Source organism: Octopus sinensis, linkage group LG1 (assembly GCF_006345805.1).
Source record: "Octopus sinensis linkage group LG1, ASM634580v1, whole genome shotgun sequence".
NCBI lineage: Eukaryota > Metazoa > Mollusca > Cephalopoda > Octopoda > Octopodidae > Octopus > Octopus sinensis.
Window position 1 is genome coordinate 165988361 of NC_042997.1, and position 15999 is coordinate 166004359.

The 15999-nt window shown below is 36.2% G+C and overlaps 1 protein-coding gene across 2 annotated transcripts in view; it reads left to right on the forward strand.

Moving 5' to 3' along the window:
- The first annotated feature begins 14912 nt into the window (after nt 1–14912).
- Nucleotides 14913–15999, forward strand: part of LOC115213260 (CD109 antigen) — a 60728-nt gene continuing 59641 nt past the window's right edge. For both annotated transcript variants that reach the window (XM_036506461.1, XM_029782197.2), the window contains exon 1: nt 14913–15058. The gene's annotated coding sequence lies outside the window, so the exon portion shown is untranslated. The remainder of the gene's footprint in view (nt 15059–15999) is intronic.

The window sequence follows — 15999 nt, forward strand, 5'->3', positions numbered from 1 at the left end:
ACACACACACACACACACCACACACACACACACACACACCACACACACACATACACACACACACACACACACACACACACACACACACACATATATATATGGAGAATTCACAAAAAACAAAAGACGAAGACAGGTGGTGTAGACAACAAACAGATGTACTAGTATAACGCTCGGGAAGTGAAAAAGTCTTTAACTTTTCGAGCCTACGCTCTTCCATATATATACGTATACATACATACATATATATATATATATATATATATATATATATATATATATATATACAAAATAAGAAAATGAAGGAATAGATTTCTTTCAATACTTTACTGGCAGTATATTGGACAAATGATATCCCATAGTGGGATTCACTCATAACTCATATCTCACTTTGTAATTATATATATATATATATATATATATATGACTCTACAACACTGTGTATTATTTCCGTACTTGGAATGACCAAGTTTTAAAACTGCTGGATCTCACTCATAAGGTATTAGAATCTTACATATATACTATTCTGTCTAAAAAAATGGATATACAACTTCAATATCCCTAAATATCTTGCATATATTTTCTTTCCTCCACCCAACTCTCTATTTTGTATCATATCTAAACTAACTATGTCTTGACCATCTTCTCACACCGTCTCCGATGAATTAATAAATATCTCGGAAACAGCTGTAAGACATACCATCAATAAATGTTTTAATATCTACACAGCCTTGGTTTTTTTTATATCATTTCGCAATAAATTCTTATATATATTTCGTTTTTGGAATTGGTTTGCAAGATTCTTTATATGAGTTCGTGTGTTGAAGCATATTCTGTTGTGTCTGGGGAGAGTCATTTTCTTTTTGTGCCTTATAATGTAACACACTCACCGGTAAAAATTTCCACTTATTTCTTATTTTCATTTTCCTAAAATTTTCGTTGCGTTTTGCAACCTTTTCAATAGTCTTTAAAATATATATCTTTAAAATTTATTTCTGGGAAACGTTTTGAATATGCAAATAAAGTTACTATTCATTATGCTGGTCACAGTTTAGTGATGCTGACTGGCGAACCAGTTTTTTTTGTTTGTTTTTTTGGTGGGGGGTTGCATCAAGCTGTACTGATATAATGTAGGATAAATATACTAATAGTAACAATAATCCTTGGATGGAATTTATAAGCATTTAATGCATCGCTACACGCGTTTCCAAAATTAACATGTCTCTTGAGATCACAGTCCATATTCCTGGGATGACTACAATGTATTCCGTAGTATCGGGGGACACGGGTTGATCATCTTCATGGATTCATTTCTTCAGGTAATATAACATTAATGGATGTACAACAGAGGGATACTTATCCTTTTTGACCAGTATGAAGGTTGAGTGAGTTATGTAGGTATTTCTGTGTGTATTTAGTGGGGAGAAGAGGAAGGTGATGGAAAGAGAGGAAGGAATGGTAGTTATATGAGGATGGAGGAGTGTGTGGTGTTGGACTTATTTTGCTATTCATTCAGCAGATGACAAGGATGAGTAGTGCATTCTTTTGTTAGATCTCATTTAAGGCATGACTATCTTCAATAATTCTGAAGTCAACAGGTCATACAGTACTGTCACTAAAGTTGTAGTTGTAATATTTGACATGTATATAGAATGTCCGTTCATCGATAGATAGCCTGGATATTCTATTACCCACGCTTCATGGGATGCTTCGCAGTATATATTCCGGGTGGTTAGATCCTCGGTTCGCATATTTTAAGTTCTCATTCGGCTTATGGAACGGTTCGAACTTACCAACAATGAGGCTATGTTTTACGTTTAGGAATTTTATCACTTCCAATCCAAAGTTCTTAAATAATTTTAAAAAGTTTTTTCTTGCATCTTTCTATTTCTACGTTGCTACTTTTTTGTATACTGAACAATGCGTCGTCCCTGTATAATCCTTCCCCTATGCTCAGTAACCAATAATCTATTTGCGATAATAAGTACACACCTACCATATCCGTAACTTGCGCGGAGTCATTTAGACCCTATTGTTATGTCGGATGAATCAATCCTGTCTGATCTAGTCCGGAGCTTACCTCCGTATTCTATCATAGGAAAATACTAAGAATAAAAGATATATGGCGGGCACAGTGTATTGCAGTGAAAAGCATTAATTCTCGCAGACACTGCCATAGCATGTATAATCACTTTCAAGCAAATAGGCATATCTACAATGACTCCAAAAAACTACTATAACAACTGTTCTAAAACTTTTATCCTTTCTACTCAATCAAAACAAATTCAACCCACTCTTAACATAAAAACATATGTAGCATCAAAGACTCCTTGATTCTAAACTTTGCGCTGGGATGCACAACGTCAATCGTAAGTGCCGGGAAACGGCAAAAAAAGCAATACAGCAACTATCACCCTTTATGAGATTCCATCTTGCGCATCTCAGTTATTGCCATAATCAGAATCTGCAAGAGTGCATGGCCCACAACTAAGCAGTCTTGGTATATCTGAAACAGTAGATCTATGGAAAACACCTTAACATTGCTTGACTACGTACGTGCAATAGATTAACTCGATTACAGTCGAGTCTGAGATACACAACAATAGGAGAGAGACTAAAGCACCAACACCTCAACGTATCACTTTACTTAACCCTTCACTCCCACTCATGAAATTGGAAATAGAAAAAAATAAAAAGCAAAAATAATTACAAAATGATACCTAGCAAAGTATTGCAACAAGATAAAGGCCATTTGAGCTGCCAGAAGTTATAAAATCACATTCACTTGTAGATTTGACAAAGATAAACAATGAACGCTTGCCAGTTTCGTCATTTGAATCATCCGCGCGCGCGCACACACACACACACACACACACACTAAAAAACTACGGCCGTCCCTTGAGATCGGATCGCCAGGCGTTCATGTAGTCACGAGCACATATAAATAACTTCTCAATCTTCTCACACTTGACCCCGTGGGATATCAAAGACGTAAGAGATGGAGAGAGAAAAGGTGGAGTTCTGCAACAGTACTGGGGTGGCATAGATCCCGAAAAGACGATAGTCTTTTGGTTATTGTTGCGATATTCATAAAAGTTTCATACTATATGAACTCAAGTGAATTCCGAATTTCTTATTGTGAAGCGAAGTGAAAATCAAGCTCCAGCAGTGATGGACAACAGCAACAAATTTTTTCCCTTTCAAACAACATCCTGTTATAAAGACGAAAGAACATTTCGTGGGCTTTAGATATATTTATGTTTGAAAATAGGAAGGAACGATAATGAATGCAATGCTTTTTCTTATAGATCGGCTTATCTGGTGCAAAAATACCAGTACGGTAATCCCCCGACTATCGCGTGTGTTACGTTCCAAAACCCCCTGCGATAAGTGAAAATCCGCGAAGTAGAAACAGTACTGTATATATTCTTTTTGTCATTTTTATAATTTGTATTTATTTATTTTATTATAAATGCAAGACAACACCACGGAGGAATCAACGTAAGCTTAAATAATAAACCGCGATAGGTGAAGTGCGATATGGCGATGGATTACTGTATAGAAAATTTATTCCTAGCACTTCCGTACTCCTATTAGATCCCAGAAATTAAGAATTAAAATTTTTGGTCCATAGTCATTTGTAGACTTGCAAAAGGGAAATACTGAATTTGCAATTTTAGAAAATAGAGCAACTTATCAAAAAATGTCCCCACCTCTACTGTAATCGAATTCTATGGATTTGCTTAACATGTTCCGCGAGGTAAGAAGTATTTTAGAAAGATGAGGGGATTAATTCATTAACAATCATAGAAGCCAATTGTAAAATAGTTAATTGGGTTATTATTATCGATTAACAGTTTCACCTGAATATCCTTCGTAATCTCTTTTATACTTGTATACTTGTATCTTTTGTAGTAGCTATCGTGACGTAAAATGTAAACTTGCACCGAACTCTGACTTCGACACAATTTTGACTCTTGATTTAAGCCATTTCAATTAATTCATTTACACTACTATTAGCTTCTGTTTCCGATTGCTAGCTGAACGTATGCCACTTTATCTCTACTGCTACATTCCTTGAAGTTGACAATTATATTTCTTCGTTGTAATTTTGTGTGATTGTTGCCGAACTAAGAAGCGATATTTCTTACTCTAATGTACAGAGGAGAACAAAGAAAACCGAATAGCGATACGAGAGAGTCCCAGATAACTAAGTCAGCGGACGACTAAGACTAGAATCACTTGGATGACCGATACAAGAAACACCTGGATAACTGAAACATCAGATGTATATAGTTTGACGGCATTTCGCTTCGATAGCAGTGTCGCAGCGGGGGAAGGTGAAGGAGCGGTACGCTTCAGGCTACGCATTTATGGGCGCGGCACTTTTGGGCTACCTGAATAAACTTGTATAAGAGGTAAGGATGCAGGAGAGAGGCGGAATACTCATGGGCTGCTCGGGTGGTACATACTCAAGCTACGCTACTTATCGACATCTTAACTCTTCGGATTTAGTACTTTCATCCCTTTCCAAGAAACATGCGTCACACAAAGGAAGAGAGGGGATCACTAGCTGTCCGCTTACTTGATTTCTCGAGTACTTATATCTGCCTCTGTTCTAGTGCTCTCACTTAAATAATTCCCTATTCAGATACACATTTATATTATATACACTTGCGTCAGAAATTAATTAGCACTTCTCAAATTTCTACATTAAATAGGTTAAATTAATTAACCTATGAGCTGTTCAAAACGTCTTACGCGATGAGAAAACTTAGTATGGTGATTTCGGTCCTTGCGAGGCGCTACCTATATCTATTAAACAAAGGAAGATTTGTCTGCATCCGCACTCCAAGTTGTTGTTGCACTGCTATGTCAACATCATAAGGCTGTAGACTCTCAAACTGCTCTGCAAACAAAGTTACGTCATCGTTCTGCGCAACAGTGAACTCGCAACAAAGCAATAGTTCGAGATATGGCCACTAGGTGACAGCACATACCTTGAGTGAAGAGCAAATCAAGGGTGCTAATTAATTTCTGACGGTAGTGTACAACTGAAATTTATAGCGCTTGTCTTTTGTTCGATGGTGGAATGAATTAGTTTTATTCAGAAATCGAAACTCGCAGACTGTTGCTTGATTTCATTTTCATATATAAAAGTATTAAAAATAAAATAAAAGAATGGTTCCTAACATTGGATCGAAACCTCAAATTTAGAGAAGTGGAAGTGGAGTATGGTTAATTTAATCGGTCCTAGGACTTGATTAGTACTTGTTTTAACAATTGTGGAAAGGTGAAAACCCAAGTTAGATTCGATGGAGTTTGAACTCAGAATGAATTGAAATGCGAATGGGTGTGAATGTGAGTTGAGAAGATGAAATATCTGATTTTCGAAAAGATATAAATAAATGAAAAGACAGAAAAAGAAAACGACGAAAAATCTAAAATAAATGTATAATTAAAAAAAAAAAAAAACGCATAATAGATTTATAGCTGTCCGGCAATAAAGTATCTTCTCTCAAGGTCGTTCTTTTGCGACGCGAGGATTTGATACTTTTACAAGTGATAAGATGATAAGCTGCTCAATGAAATAAGGCCATCTGTTTGATCTAACGCAATCGTTTACCAGTATTACGTCTTACTCGAATATTCTCTTCTTTACCACTTCCTCTGTTATAAATGTATTTATTTATTTATTTATTTATTTTGCAGCCAGTTTCGTTTACAGATATTTCTTCCGTCTCATATTAACACTATGACGGTAAAGCTCTCGTTTGCCAACAGCAAGTGTCGAAATGGTTGTGCTCTTTAGAAGTGATATGCTGTTTGATTATTGCATGGGCAATAATCAAACAGATGTCTAAAACTTGAGATGAAACAGAGATCCGAAAGGAGTTGAAATAAATTTCCGACAATTGGTTTGTGTGTGTGTGTGTGTGCGTGTGTGTGTGTGTGAGTATCTCCATCTCATCTCTATATATACACATACACATACATACATACATATATATGTATATATATATATATTCTCTTATATGTTTCAGTTTAATGACTGTGGCCATGCTGGAGCACCATATATATATATATATATATTGAACAGCCGAAATTTGCTATGATGATTCGGTGTCTGACTGAAGATTGAAGGCTTCGAATGATTTGTCTGTGTTCCGTGTTCGTCCCTTCCTGTATTTCACGTTCATTATATATAAAAACATTTATTCTTATATATATATATATATATATATATATATATATATAAAGTAACAAACTGAGGAAAAGAAATCCTTCGAAGAGGTGTGTTAAACATCCATTTCACTGGTACGTCAGTTGAATACCATATAAATATTGGTATAATGCAATTATAAAGATAAATCAAATAGAGAGATACTATTGACAATCCAATACTCTAATTTATATTACAATATTACATGATATACTATGAATATAATATAACATAGCATAATATTATATAACATAAACAATTATTAAAAAAGACATAAAAGGCCAACAAATTGTTTCGGCTTATATATATTTTTTCTGATATACATGCATAATAACAGTTCCCTTATATATAAAGTCACTTCAGAGTCATGATTTTAAGATAGATGAAATTTCGTGTAAAGGGACGGCTGAATTGTAAAAATTAATTCAAATGTCTATGTATTATGATTGTGAGCGTTAACTATTCAATCATTACAGCAATTGCAATTAAAAAACAACAAAATCACTTTAACGGACGATACAACCAAGTGAGTGGAATCCAAAATCCATTGAAATTCACTTAATTACAACTCAAACACATACCAATTGAAACCCTTTCATGTCAAAGATACTCCCTTGTCACCACAACATACAAGATATGTGTGTATATAAATGTATATAATTAAGTATCTGTCATCCCCTATGTATAACTGCAACAAAAAATATATAAACAATTACATCCTCAATACTACAACTCTTTTATTTATTTAAATTAACTGATATAAAAAAATATTAACTAAATTCAGTAATAATCATCTTCCATATTTATTATTTTCTCGAAGGGATAATTCTGTAATAGATATGAATAGAAATCTAATAAAAAGTTTACTTAATTTATCGTAGGAAGAATTCCGTAATAAGTTTTAATATATAAGGGTTTCAGTTGGTATGTTTGAGATGTAATGAAGTGAATTCCGATGGTTTTGGATTCCACTTACTTGGTTGTATCGTCCGTTAAAGTGTTTTTATTGTATTTTTAAACTGTAAATGATGTGTGATTGAAGAGTTAACGCTCACGTTCATAATACATAGAAATTTGAATTAATTTTTACAATCCAGCCGCCCTTTCACACAGAATATTGTCTATCTTGAAACCATGACCCTGAAGTGACTTTATATATAGGGGAACTGTTATTATGTATGTATATCAGAAAAAATGTATGTAAGTCGAAAAAATTTGTTGGCCTTTTATGCTTTTTTAAACTAATCGTTAATTTTATATAATGTTATGTTATATTATATTCATAGTATATCATATAATACTGTAAGATAAATAAATTATTATATTGTCAATAGTATCTCTCTAGTTTATCTATCTATCTATCTATCTATCTATCTATCTATCTATCTATCTATCTATCTATCTATCTATCTATCTATCTATCTATCTATCTATCTATCTATCTGTCTGTCTGTCTGTCTGTCTGTCTATTTATCTCTCTCTCTCTCTCTCTATCTATCTATCTATCTACTGTAATTCGGTGATTCGGTAATTCGCGTAAATGGACATCTATCGAGACCTTTCGACATTGCACGTTCGCTTCTCTACGTATTGACTCTCGAGCCATTATTGTGGAAGCTGGCAACTCTCTCTCTCTCTCTCTACACACACACACACGCACATAAGTACATATACCGAATGCAATGGGTAAATTGTCGCCATTTTATATTTTCAGTTTTGTGCATGTGTATTGTTTGTTTTTGATTTTGTCGACTACGCAGTGTAGTAGAGTCAGTTGGGCACCTTCTGTGAGAAAATCTGGACCATGACGCAATTCACTCAGCCAGAAATTTGGAAACAACATGCTCTACTGGTTAACATTGGCTGCAATACGAGGCTTCAATACGAACAATTCAGTGATAGTGCGTCAATCTGAGGACAGTACAATCTGAGAACATGTACCGAGAGTGATAAAAATCAACGTTATGCTTCCATTCAACTTTCCACACGCCCTCAGACTCAACACGAAGGCCTACGTCAAATTCCTGGAGGAGTTAGTGCTGCCCTGGGTCAAGAGGGTGGCTGTTTGAAGACCCTATGTCTGGCAACAAGACTCTGCACCATACCACACAAGCGGGAGAACCTAGTCATGGCTGTCAGAAAATTTCTGCGACCACATCACCCCTATAATCTGGCCACCTAACTCCCCAGATTGCAATCCCATTGATTATTATGAGTGGGCGCAGTTGAACGGGAGACCAACGGGAGACCTTGTAACACCAAAGATAAAATGAGGCAACGATTATGGCAGCATTCACCAACTGAAACAAGCAGATCGACCAGAAGAGTTGCAGGAGATTCTGAAGTCGTCTGGAGGCCATGGTTGAAGCCAATAGCGATTTTATTGAATAAAATTACTCTTTAATATATCAAGATATTTTAATGCAATTTTGGTAAATATATCAGTTTAAAATGAGATGTCAGTATTATTTTCATTTCTGCGTCATTTAAACGACAGTTTATTCAACGCGCGCGCGCACGCGCACACACGAACTCATTCACACATACATACATTATATGTATGACCTCTTTGTAAGAAAACTAACCCTTCAAAACTACTTTTGTTAATATTTCCTTTTTAATATGCGCCTCATTTCAAGGCGGTAAGCTGAGCAAAATACTTTGTGGTATATTTTTCCGTCTTTACGTTCTGAGTTCAGATTCTGCCCAGGTCGACTTTGCCTTTCGTACTTTCGGGATCGATAAATTAAATACCATTTGAGCATTAGGGTCGATATAATCGACTTACCCCACTTCCATAAAACCTATCTATCTATCTATAGATAAGGTAGTCTCTAAAGGGTAAATCCCCCCTTCGGTCATGAATGACCGTGGCATTGCACTTAAGAAGTTCCCCTCCGAGGCACAGATCCAGGTAAGATTGTTTATAAAAGATTAGCAATTGCCCATGCATACCCTCTTTACGCCACCGATGTTATCCTAGGGAAAGGTAAAGGTCGATACAGCTTGGCACCGCTGATATCGCAACTAATTTCTATAGATAAGTGAACTGGTGCAACGGGATGTCTATGTGCTTAGCAACAGCACCAAATGGTGAAGCAATATTCACCTATTGCCCTCACTTGTGTCAGTAGCTGTTGGAGACTGAAATATTTTCTGGTTTTAAAAAGAAGAACCAATCTGCGGGATGCGGTCCTAGCTATGCTAAGTATATTCCTTCATTGGGAAAGATCTTCTGTGACAAACCGATCATTTCGAGCGACTGTGAGGGATCTAGCAGAGTACCGCTAAAGTTTAGTGGGAGTGTGTTACGGTGGTGATTTTTTTTTTTATATATGAGTAGTATTAGATTTTTTTTGTCTTTAAAAGTGATGTGGTTGACAATACTCCATTGAAGGATACTCTGAAGGTTTCCATTTATGGAATCAATGCAGGTTTGGGGTTTTAGAGTCTATGATGCAGGTGGGTGATGCATGGTTAGCAAAAGTTGCAGAGAAATGAAAAGTTGTGTCACCTGCGTAAGAGTGGATGTGGCGGCAAACAGATCATTGGTGTATAGAAGGAAAAGACATGGGGACAAAACCGAACCTTGGAGAACATTAGAGTTAATTAAGAGTAAGAAGAGCTCTGTTAATGGATGCCGCCGTGGTGCGATCTGATAGAATGTTGTACATCTAAGGAATGAGAGATGGGTGGAACCTAAAGAAGAGGAGTTTTGATAAAAAAAAAAAAAACTTTACCTACCAGATATAAACGAAGGCTTTGCAACAATATTGATTTCACTGAACTATTCCAAAGTGAGGTCTCAATGGCAAATGGCAAGAAAATAGATTTCCTTTGAAGTTGGACTTCGGAAGCCGCACTTATGGTCACTAAGGAAGACGCAGAGAGAGAGAGAAGAGAGAGAGAGAGAGAGAGAGAGAGGAGAGAGAGAGAGAGGAGAGAGAGAGAGAGAGAAAGAGAGAGAGAAACAGACAGACAGACTGACTGACTGAGAGAGAGAGAGAGAGAGAAACAGACAGACAGACTGAGAGAGAGAGAGAGAGAGAGAGAGACATATAGCCAGACAGACAGATTGAAAGAGAGAGAGATTCAGTGTTGAGAACTTCGTTATAAGTTATCCTCATTATCTTAGAGATGATAGATGCGTGGGCAACTGAATGGTAGTTGACTGGGTCAAAAGTGGGTTTGCCTTCCTCTCGAATGGGATACAAAAGCCAGGATATATCCCAGTGGAATGTGAGAGAATGAGAGATTAGAGGGTGAATGATTAAAGACAGATGGTTTAAAGAGTGAAGTATTAAAAAGTTCGGTAAGTAAAGAAGCAAGTTCTAGGCTCAATGTTTGAATATAATGGAAGTGACATGGTCTGATTGGTTTGAAGTTACCTGAATTATTTCCGCACCTGGCATGTGTGTATGCCAAGGGGGAAGATTTGGTGAAGTTTACTCAAGCGTACCTAGTTTGGAGCTGGATATAAAGCGAACAGCCATCAATGTTCAGAGCAAAGGAAAAAGGGATGCTTTACAGTTTATGAAAATTCTTTTGAGAAGGTACCAGAAAGAACGGAAGCAATAAGGAGGCGAGAATGTCTGAAAGTCATGTGGTATACGAAGACATCACATGACCCGACCCTCAAACATTTGTAGACTGGGTTGTGATATTACAACAGTTGCGCTGTTGGGTGGATGCTGCCGAGGTTTTAGGAGCGAGAGATATTCTCTAGGTATTCTAGGTTTGGTATATATATATATATATATATATATATATATATATATATATATATATATATATATATATATATATATATATATATATGCATACATACGTACACACACACGCACATACACACACACACACACACACACACACACACACACACACACACACATTCATACACATACAAACACAATACATACACACATTCATACACACACACACACATATATTGGCTGAATAGCTTGCAGCACAGTGATGAATAAACCAATAGGCCATTGAGTTTTCTACTGAGTGTGATGTGGGGAGACATGCCTAAAAACATGGTTTCAGTTACCCGTTTATCTATTTCTAACGGATCAGAAGTGAAACACGTGTGCTGCCAGGGATAATTTACTGGGTAATGATCTTACATAATTTATTAGATATCAAAGTCTTTGATCGTACATGGTCACTGATACTCTGATCGTAATAACACATATATCTCAGTTACGCACTGAAGTTACCTTTAGAGCGAACTTTTGCAGGCCTAACACGCCTCTTAGTTTAACAGTCTTTTACAGAATTTACGCGGCTCCCTTTTTCCTCAATGTCCACTTTTCTTTACTTTTTCTTTTCAATACCCAGTTGCTGATGGAGACCAGTCACACAAATCTTAGCAGCCTGGTAAAGTTAGCAAAGCCAACGAGCACTGCTGTTTCTTCGTTGAATAACTTTAGTGAATAAACATAAATGAATCTCAATAAAAGCAGAACAACGATTATACAGTTTAAGAGTTAATGTATTAGAATTTCAAGAAAAAAGTTTAGTAAAAGAAATATTGATTTCAAATGTCAGAACAAGGACAACAGTTTTATGGAAGTGGGGTAAGTCGATTATATCGACCATAATGGTATTTAATTTATCGATCCCGAAAGAACGAAAGGCAAAGTCGACCTGGGCAGAATCTGAACACAGAACGTAAAGACATACCACAAAGTATTTTGCTCAGCGTGCTAACGATACCACCAGCTTACCACCTTGAAATGAAGCGCATATTAAAAAGGAAATATTAACAAAAGTATTTTTTGAAGGGTTCTCTTTCTCTTTTCTCTTTTACTTGTTTCAGTCATTTGACTGCGGCCATGCTGGAGCACCGCCTTTAATCGAGCAACTCGACCCCTCGACTTATTCTTTGTAAGCCCAGTACTTATTCTATCGGTCTCTTTTTGCCGAACCGCTAAGTGACGGGGACATAAACACACCAGCATCGGTTGTCAAGCAATGCTAGGGGGACAAACACAGACACACAAACATACACGCGCACGCGCACACACACACACACACACACAAACACACACACACACACACACACACACACACACACACACACACACACACACACACATATATATATATATGTTTGTCCCCCTAGCATTGCTTGACAACCGATGCTGGTGTGTTTATGTCCCCGTCACTTAGCGGTTCGGCAAAAAGAGACCGATAGAATATACGACAGGCTTCTTTCAGTTTCCGTCTACCAAATCCACTCACAAGGCTTTGGTCGGCCCGAGGCTATAGTAGAAGGCACTTGCCCAAGGTGCCACGCAGTGGGACTGAACCCGGAACCATGTGGTTGGTAAGCAAGCTACTTACCACACAGCCACTCTTACGTTATATGCAATTATATAACAAGATTAATTATAGGTGAAATATTATGAGGGGAATATCTTCACTGAAATATCACGTTGACTAGTGGGTGCCATGATTTGAGGCTTTACTTGCACGCGTACTAGCGAGTTGGGTGGGGTAACTTAATTTGTTTTCATTCTATACAATGACTTGCATTTCAACAGACATTAAACTATCATTTATTATATTTTATGAAAGAACGTTTTTGATTCACGTTTTCGTGGCCACATGATTGGATAAATAAATAAATTCATTAAAAATTCAACTTGATGCATTGTGAATAATAATGCTTTCATAGTGTGGCACAAGGATACACACCCATAGCATTCAACTGGTTCTCACAAGTACTTATTTTAGCGACTACTGGTAATGCAAAATCTACTCAGACATTGGTTTCAAATTTTGATATAAGGCCAGTAATTTCAGGGGGAAGAGATAAGTCGTTTACATCGACCCAGAGCTCAACTGGTACTTATTTTATCTATCCCGAAAGGATGAAAGGTATAGTCAACCGCAGTGGAATTTAAGCTCAGAACGTAGAGAGGAACGAAATGTAGCTAAGAATTTTGCCCGGCGTGGTAACGATTCTTATTTCTTTATTGTCCACAAGGGGCTAAACATAGAGGGGACAAACATGGACAGACAAATGGATTAAGTCTATTAAATCGACCCCAGTGCGTAACTGGTATTTAATTTATCGACCCGAAAGGATGAAAGGCAAAGTCGACCTCGGCGGAGTTTGAACACAGAACGTAACGGCAGACGAAATACCTATTTCTTTACTACCCACAAGGGGCTAAACACAGGACAAACAAGGACAGAAAAACGGATTAAGTCGATTGTGTCGAATCCAGTGCGTAACTGGTACTTATCTAATCGACCCCAAAAGAATGAAAGGCAAAGTCGACCTCGGCGGAATTTGAACTCAGAACGTAGCGGCCGACGAAATACTGCTAAGCATTTAGCCCGGCATGCTAACGTTTCTGCCAGCTCGCCGCCTTTACTCTACCCGAATATTGCAAGACATTCTCTTCAGCTCTCCTTCATCTCTGTCACACTCACTGTCTATATGCTGAATCTTAGGGCTAACTTCCATCTCTTCTATACTTCTCCCTCAAATATTTGTATATTGTTATATATTACTGGGAACTTATACTTCCTAATAGTTCATGTTCTCAACATAGTGAACTGAGTAAATGAGAGTCTAGTAGAAATTACTTTAGATTCATCATGGTGTTAACTACAGGATAAACAACATTCTAACCTTCAGCAAGAAAGTAAACACTTTCATGACTAGTTACAAAATTGCTGTAAAATAGGAAAGAACTTTCGTATCTTATTCAAGACCACAGAACAGTTCCTCAAATACTCCGATAAAAATATAACACCAGATAATTCTAGGATTACGCTCTTGTAGTTGATAATGTAGATAGAAGTCTTAAGGGTTATATTTCTTTATTAATGTAATTTTCATTGGTTTTTTTTTGAAAAAAGGATTGTTATGCATTTAAGATCAATTCACTAACTAAGGTTAACTACTGTTCATAGAGGTCCATTTGAGTGGTCATCGCTTTGCTTCATTCAGGATTTTATTTCAGATTCCGACAATAATAAAAGAATTAAGATAAAGGATGCAATGTATTGGCAGCGCCATTTGAGCTGCGGACAAAGTATTTCGCACTATTCGGCTATGTTTCTCTAATATTCTAAGTTCAAGTCTTTGTAAGATCTTCTTTGATTCTCAACCATTCAAGGTCGATAAAATAAAGTGACACGTACTGTAATTTGATATAACCAAATGCACACAGCCTCTTGCTGTTATGGAATCCCTGTGCCTATGTTATAATAGTTAAACCGTATGTAGATAACAAGTGCTAAAGTACATGCTAGGGGTGGAGGGAATTCAAGAAGCTGAAGGACACACGTGGGACAGAGAGAAAGAGAGAGATAGAGAGGAAGACAGGGAGTTAGAGAGGGCGAAAGAGAGAAACAATATAGAAAGAGTCACATATAGACAAGCAGAAACAACGAGAAGGAGAGAAACACAGAGAGAGAATAGAGCAAAAGAGAAAGAGAGGGAGAGAGAGAAGAGAGAGAGAGAGAGAGAGAAGAAGATGGGGAGGGCAACATGATTTTGGTGGATGATCAGTGAAAATAAAAGAGAAAAAAATCAGAATATTAATAATAAGAATTGAGGTGAACTGTACCCCCCTTACCACCATTTATCATTCTACTCTTCCATCTAAACACCTAACTGTCCACCCACCCATCCACTATCTACACAATCATCCTTCTGTCCATTCATCCAATCAACTGACAGCCGGATATGTTTACAGTTGCCACGTCAAAATTAAGACACACATAAATAAAGCGAAGGGCTGCTACCTTTTCATTGCAGAACCGAAACAAGAAGACTTGCTGTACACGTTCCAAGCCGGTTTATAATTAGAGGTTAGTCATTTGTTATTATTATTATACTTTATATTTAGACAGCATTAGCTTTCAATAACAATAGCGGACTTTAATATATACATATACATATACATATACATATACATATACATACATACATACATACACATACACACACACACACACACACACACACAACACACACACACACACCACACACACACACACATATATATATATATATATAGTATAATATATATCTGTGTGTATATATATGTATATATATATGTATATATAAATATATATATATAATATATATATATATAAATATATATATATATATAATATAATATAATATAATATAATATATATATGTGTATATTATATATATATAATATATAAATATATACTTACATTCATATATGTATGTATATATTATGCATGTATGTACACTCTTACACATACACACACATTTATATATATATATATATATATATATATATAAATATATATATATATATATATATATATATATATATACGAATATATAGAACATATTTAAGTATGCATGAATGTATATATATATATTGATATGTGTTTGTGTGTATGTGAGTAAATGTATGTATGTATATATAGCCATATACAGCTATATATACATGTCCATTATGTGTGTGTGTATATAAATATGTACGCACGTGCGCACACATGCACACACATGCACACACACACAGACACGCACATGGAGGCGTGTCAATAATCGACTGTAAGGCACTGATGTTATTGGCGGGAAAATTAGATAACTGATGAAGGGTCCTTTCTCTATGTTTACTTGTTCTGTTTTTACGTATATCATGTAGCTTGCGCAGTTGGCGAAGTCCTGTACCCATATATGCATGTATATATATATATATATATATATTATATATATATATATATATATATATTCTCTCTTTTACTTGTTTCTGTCATTTGACTGCGGC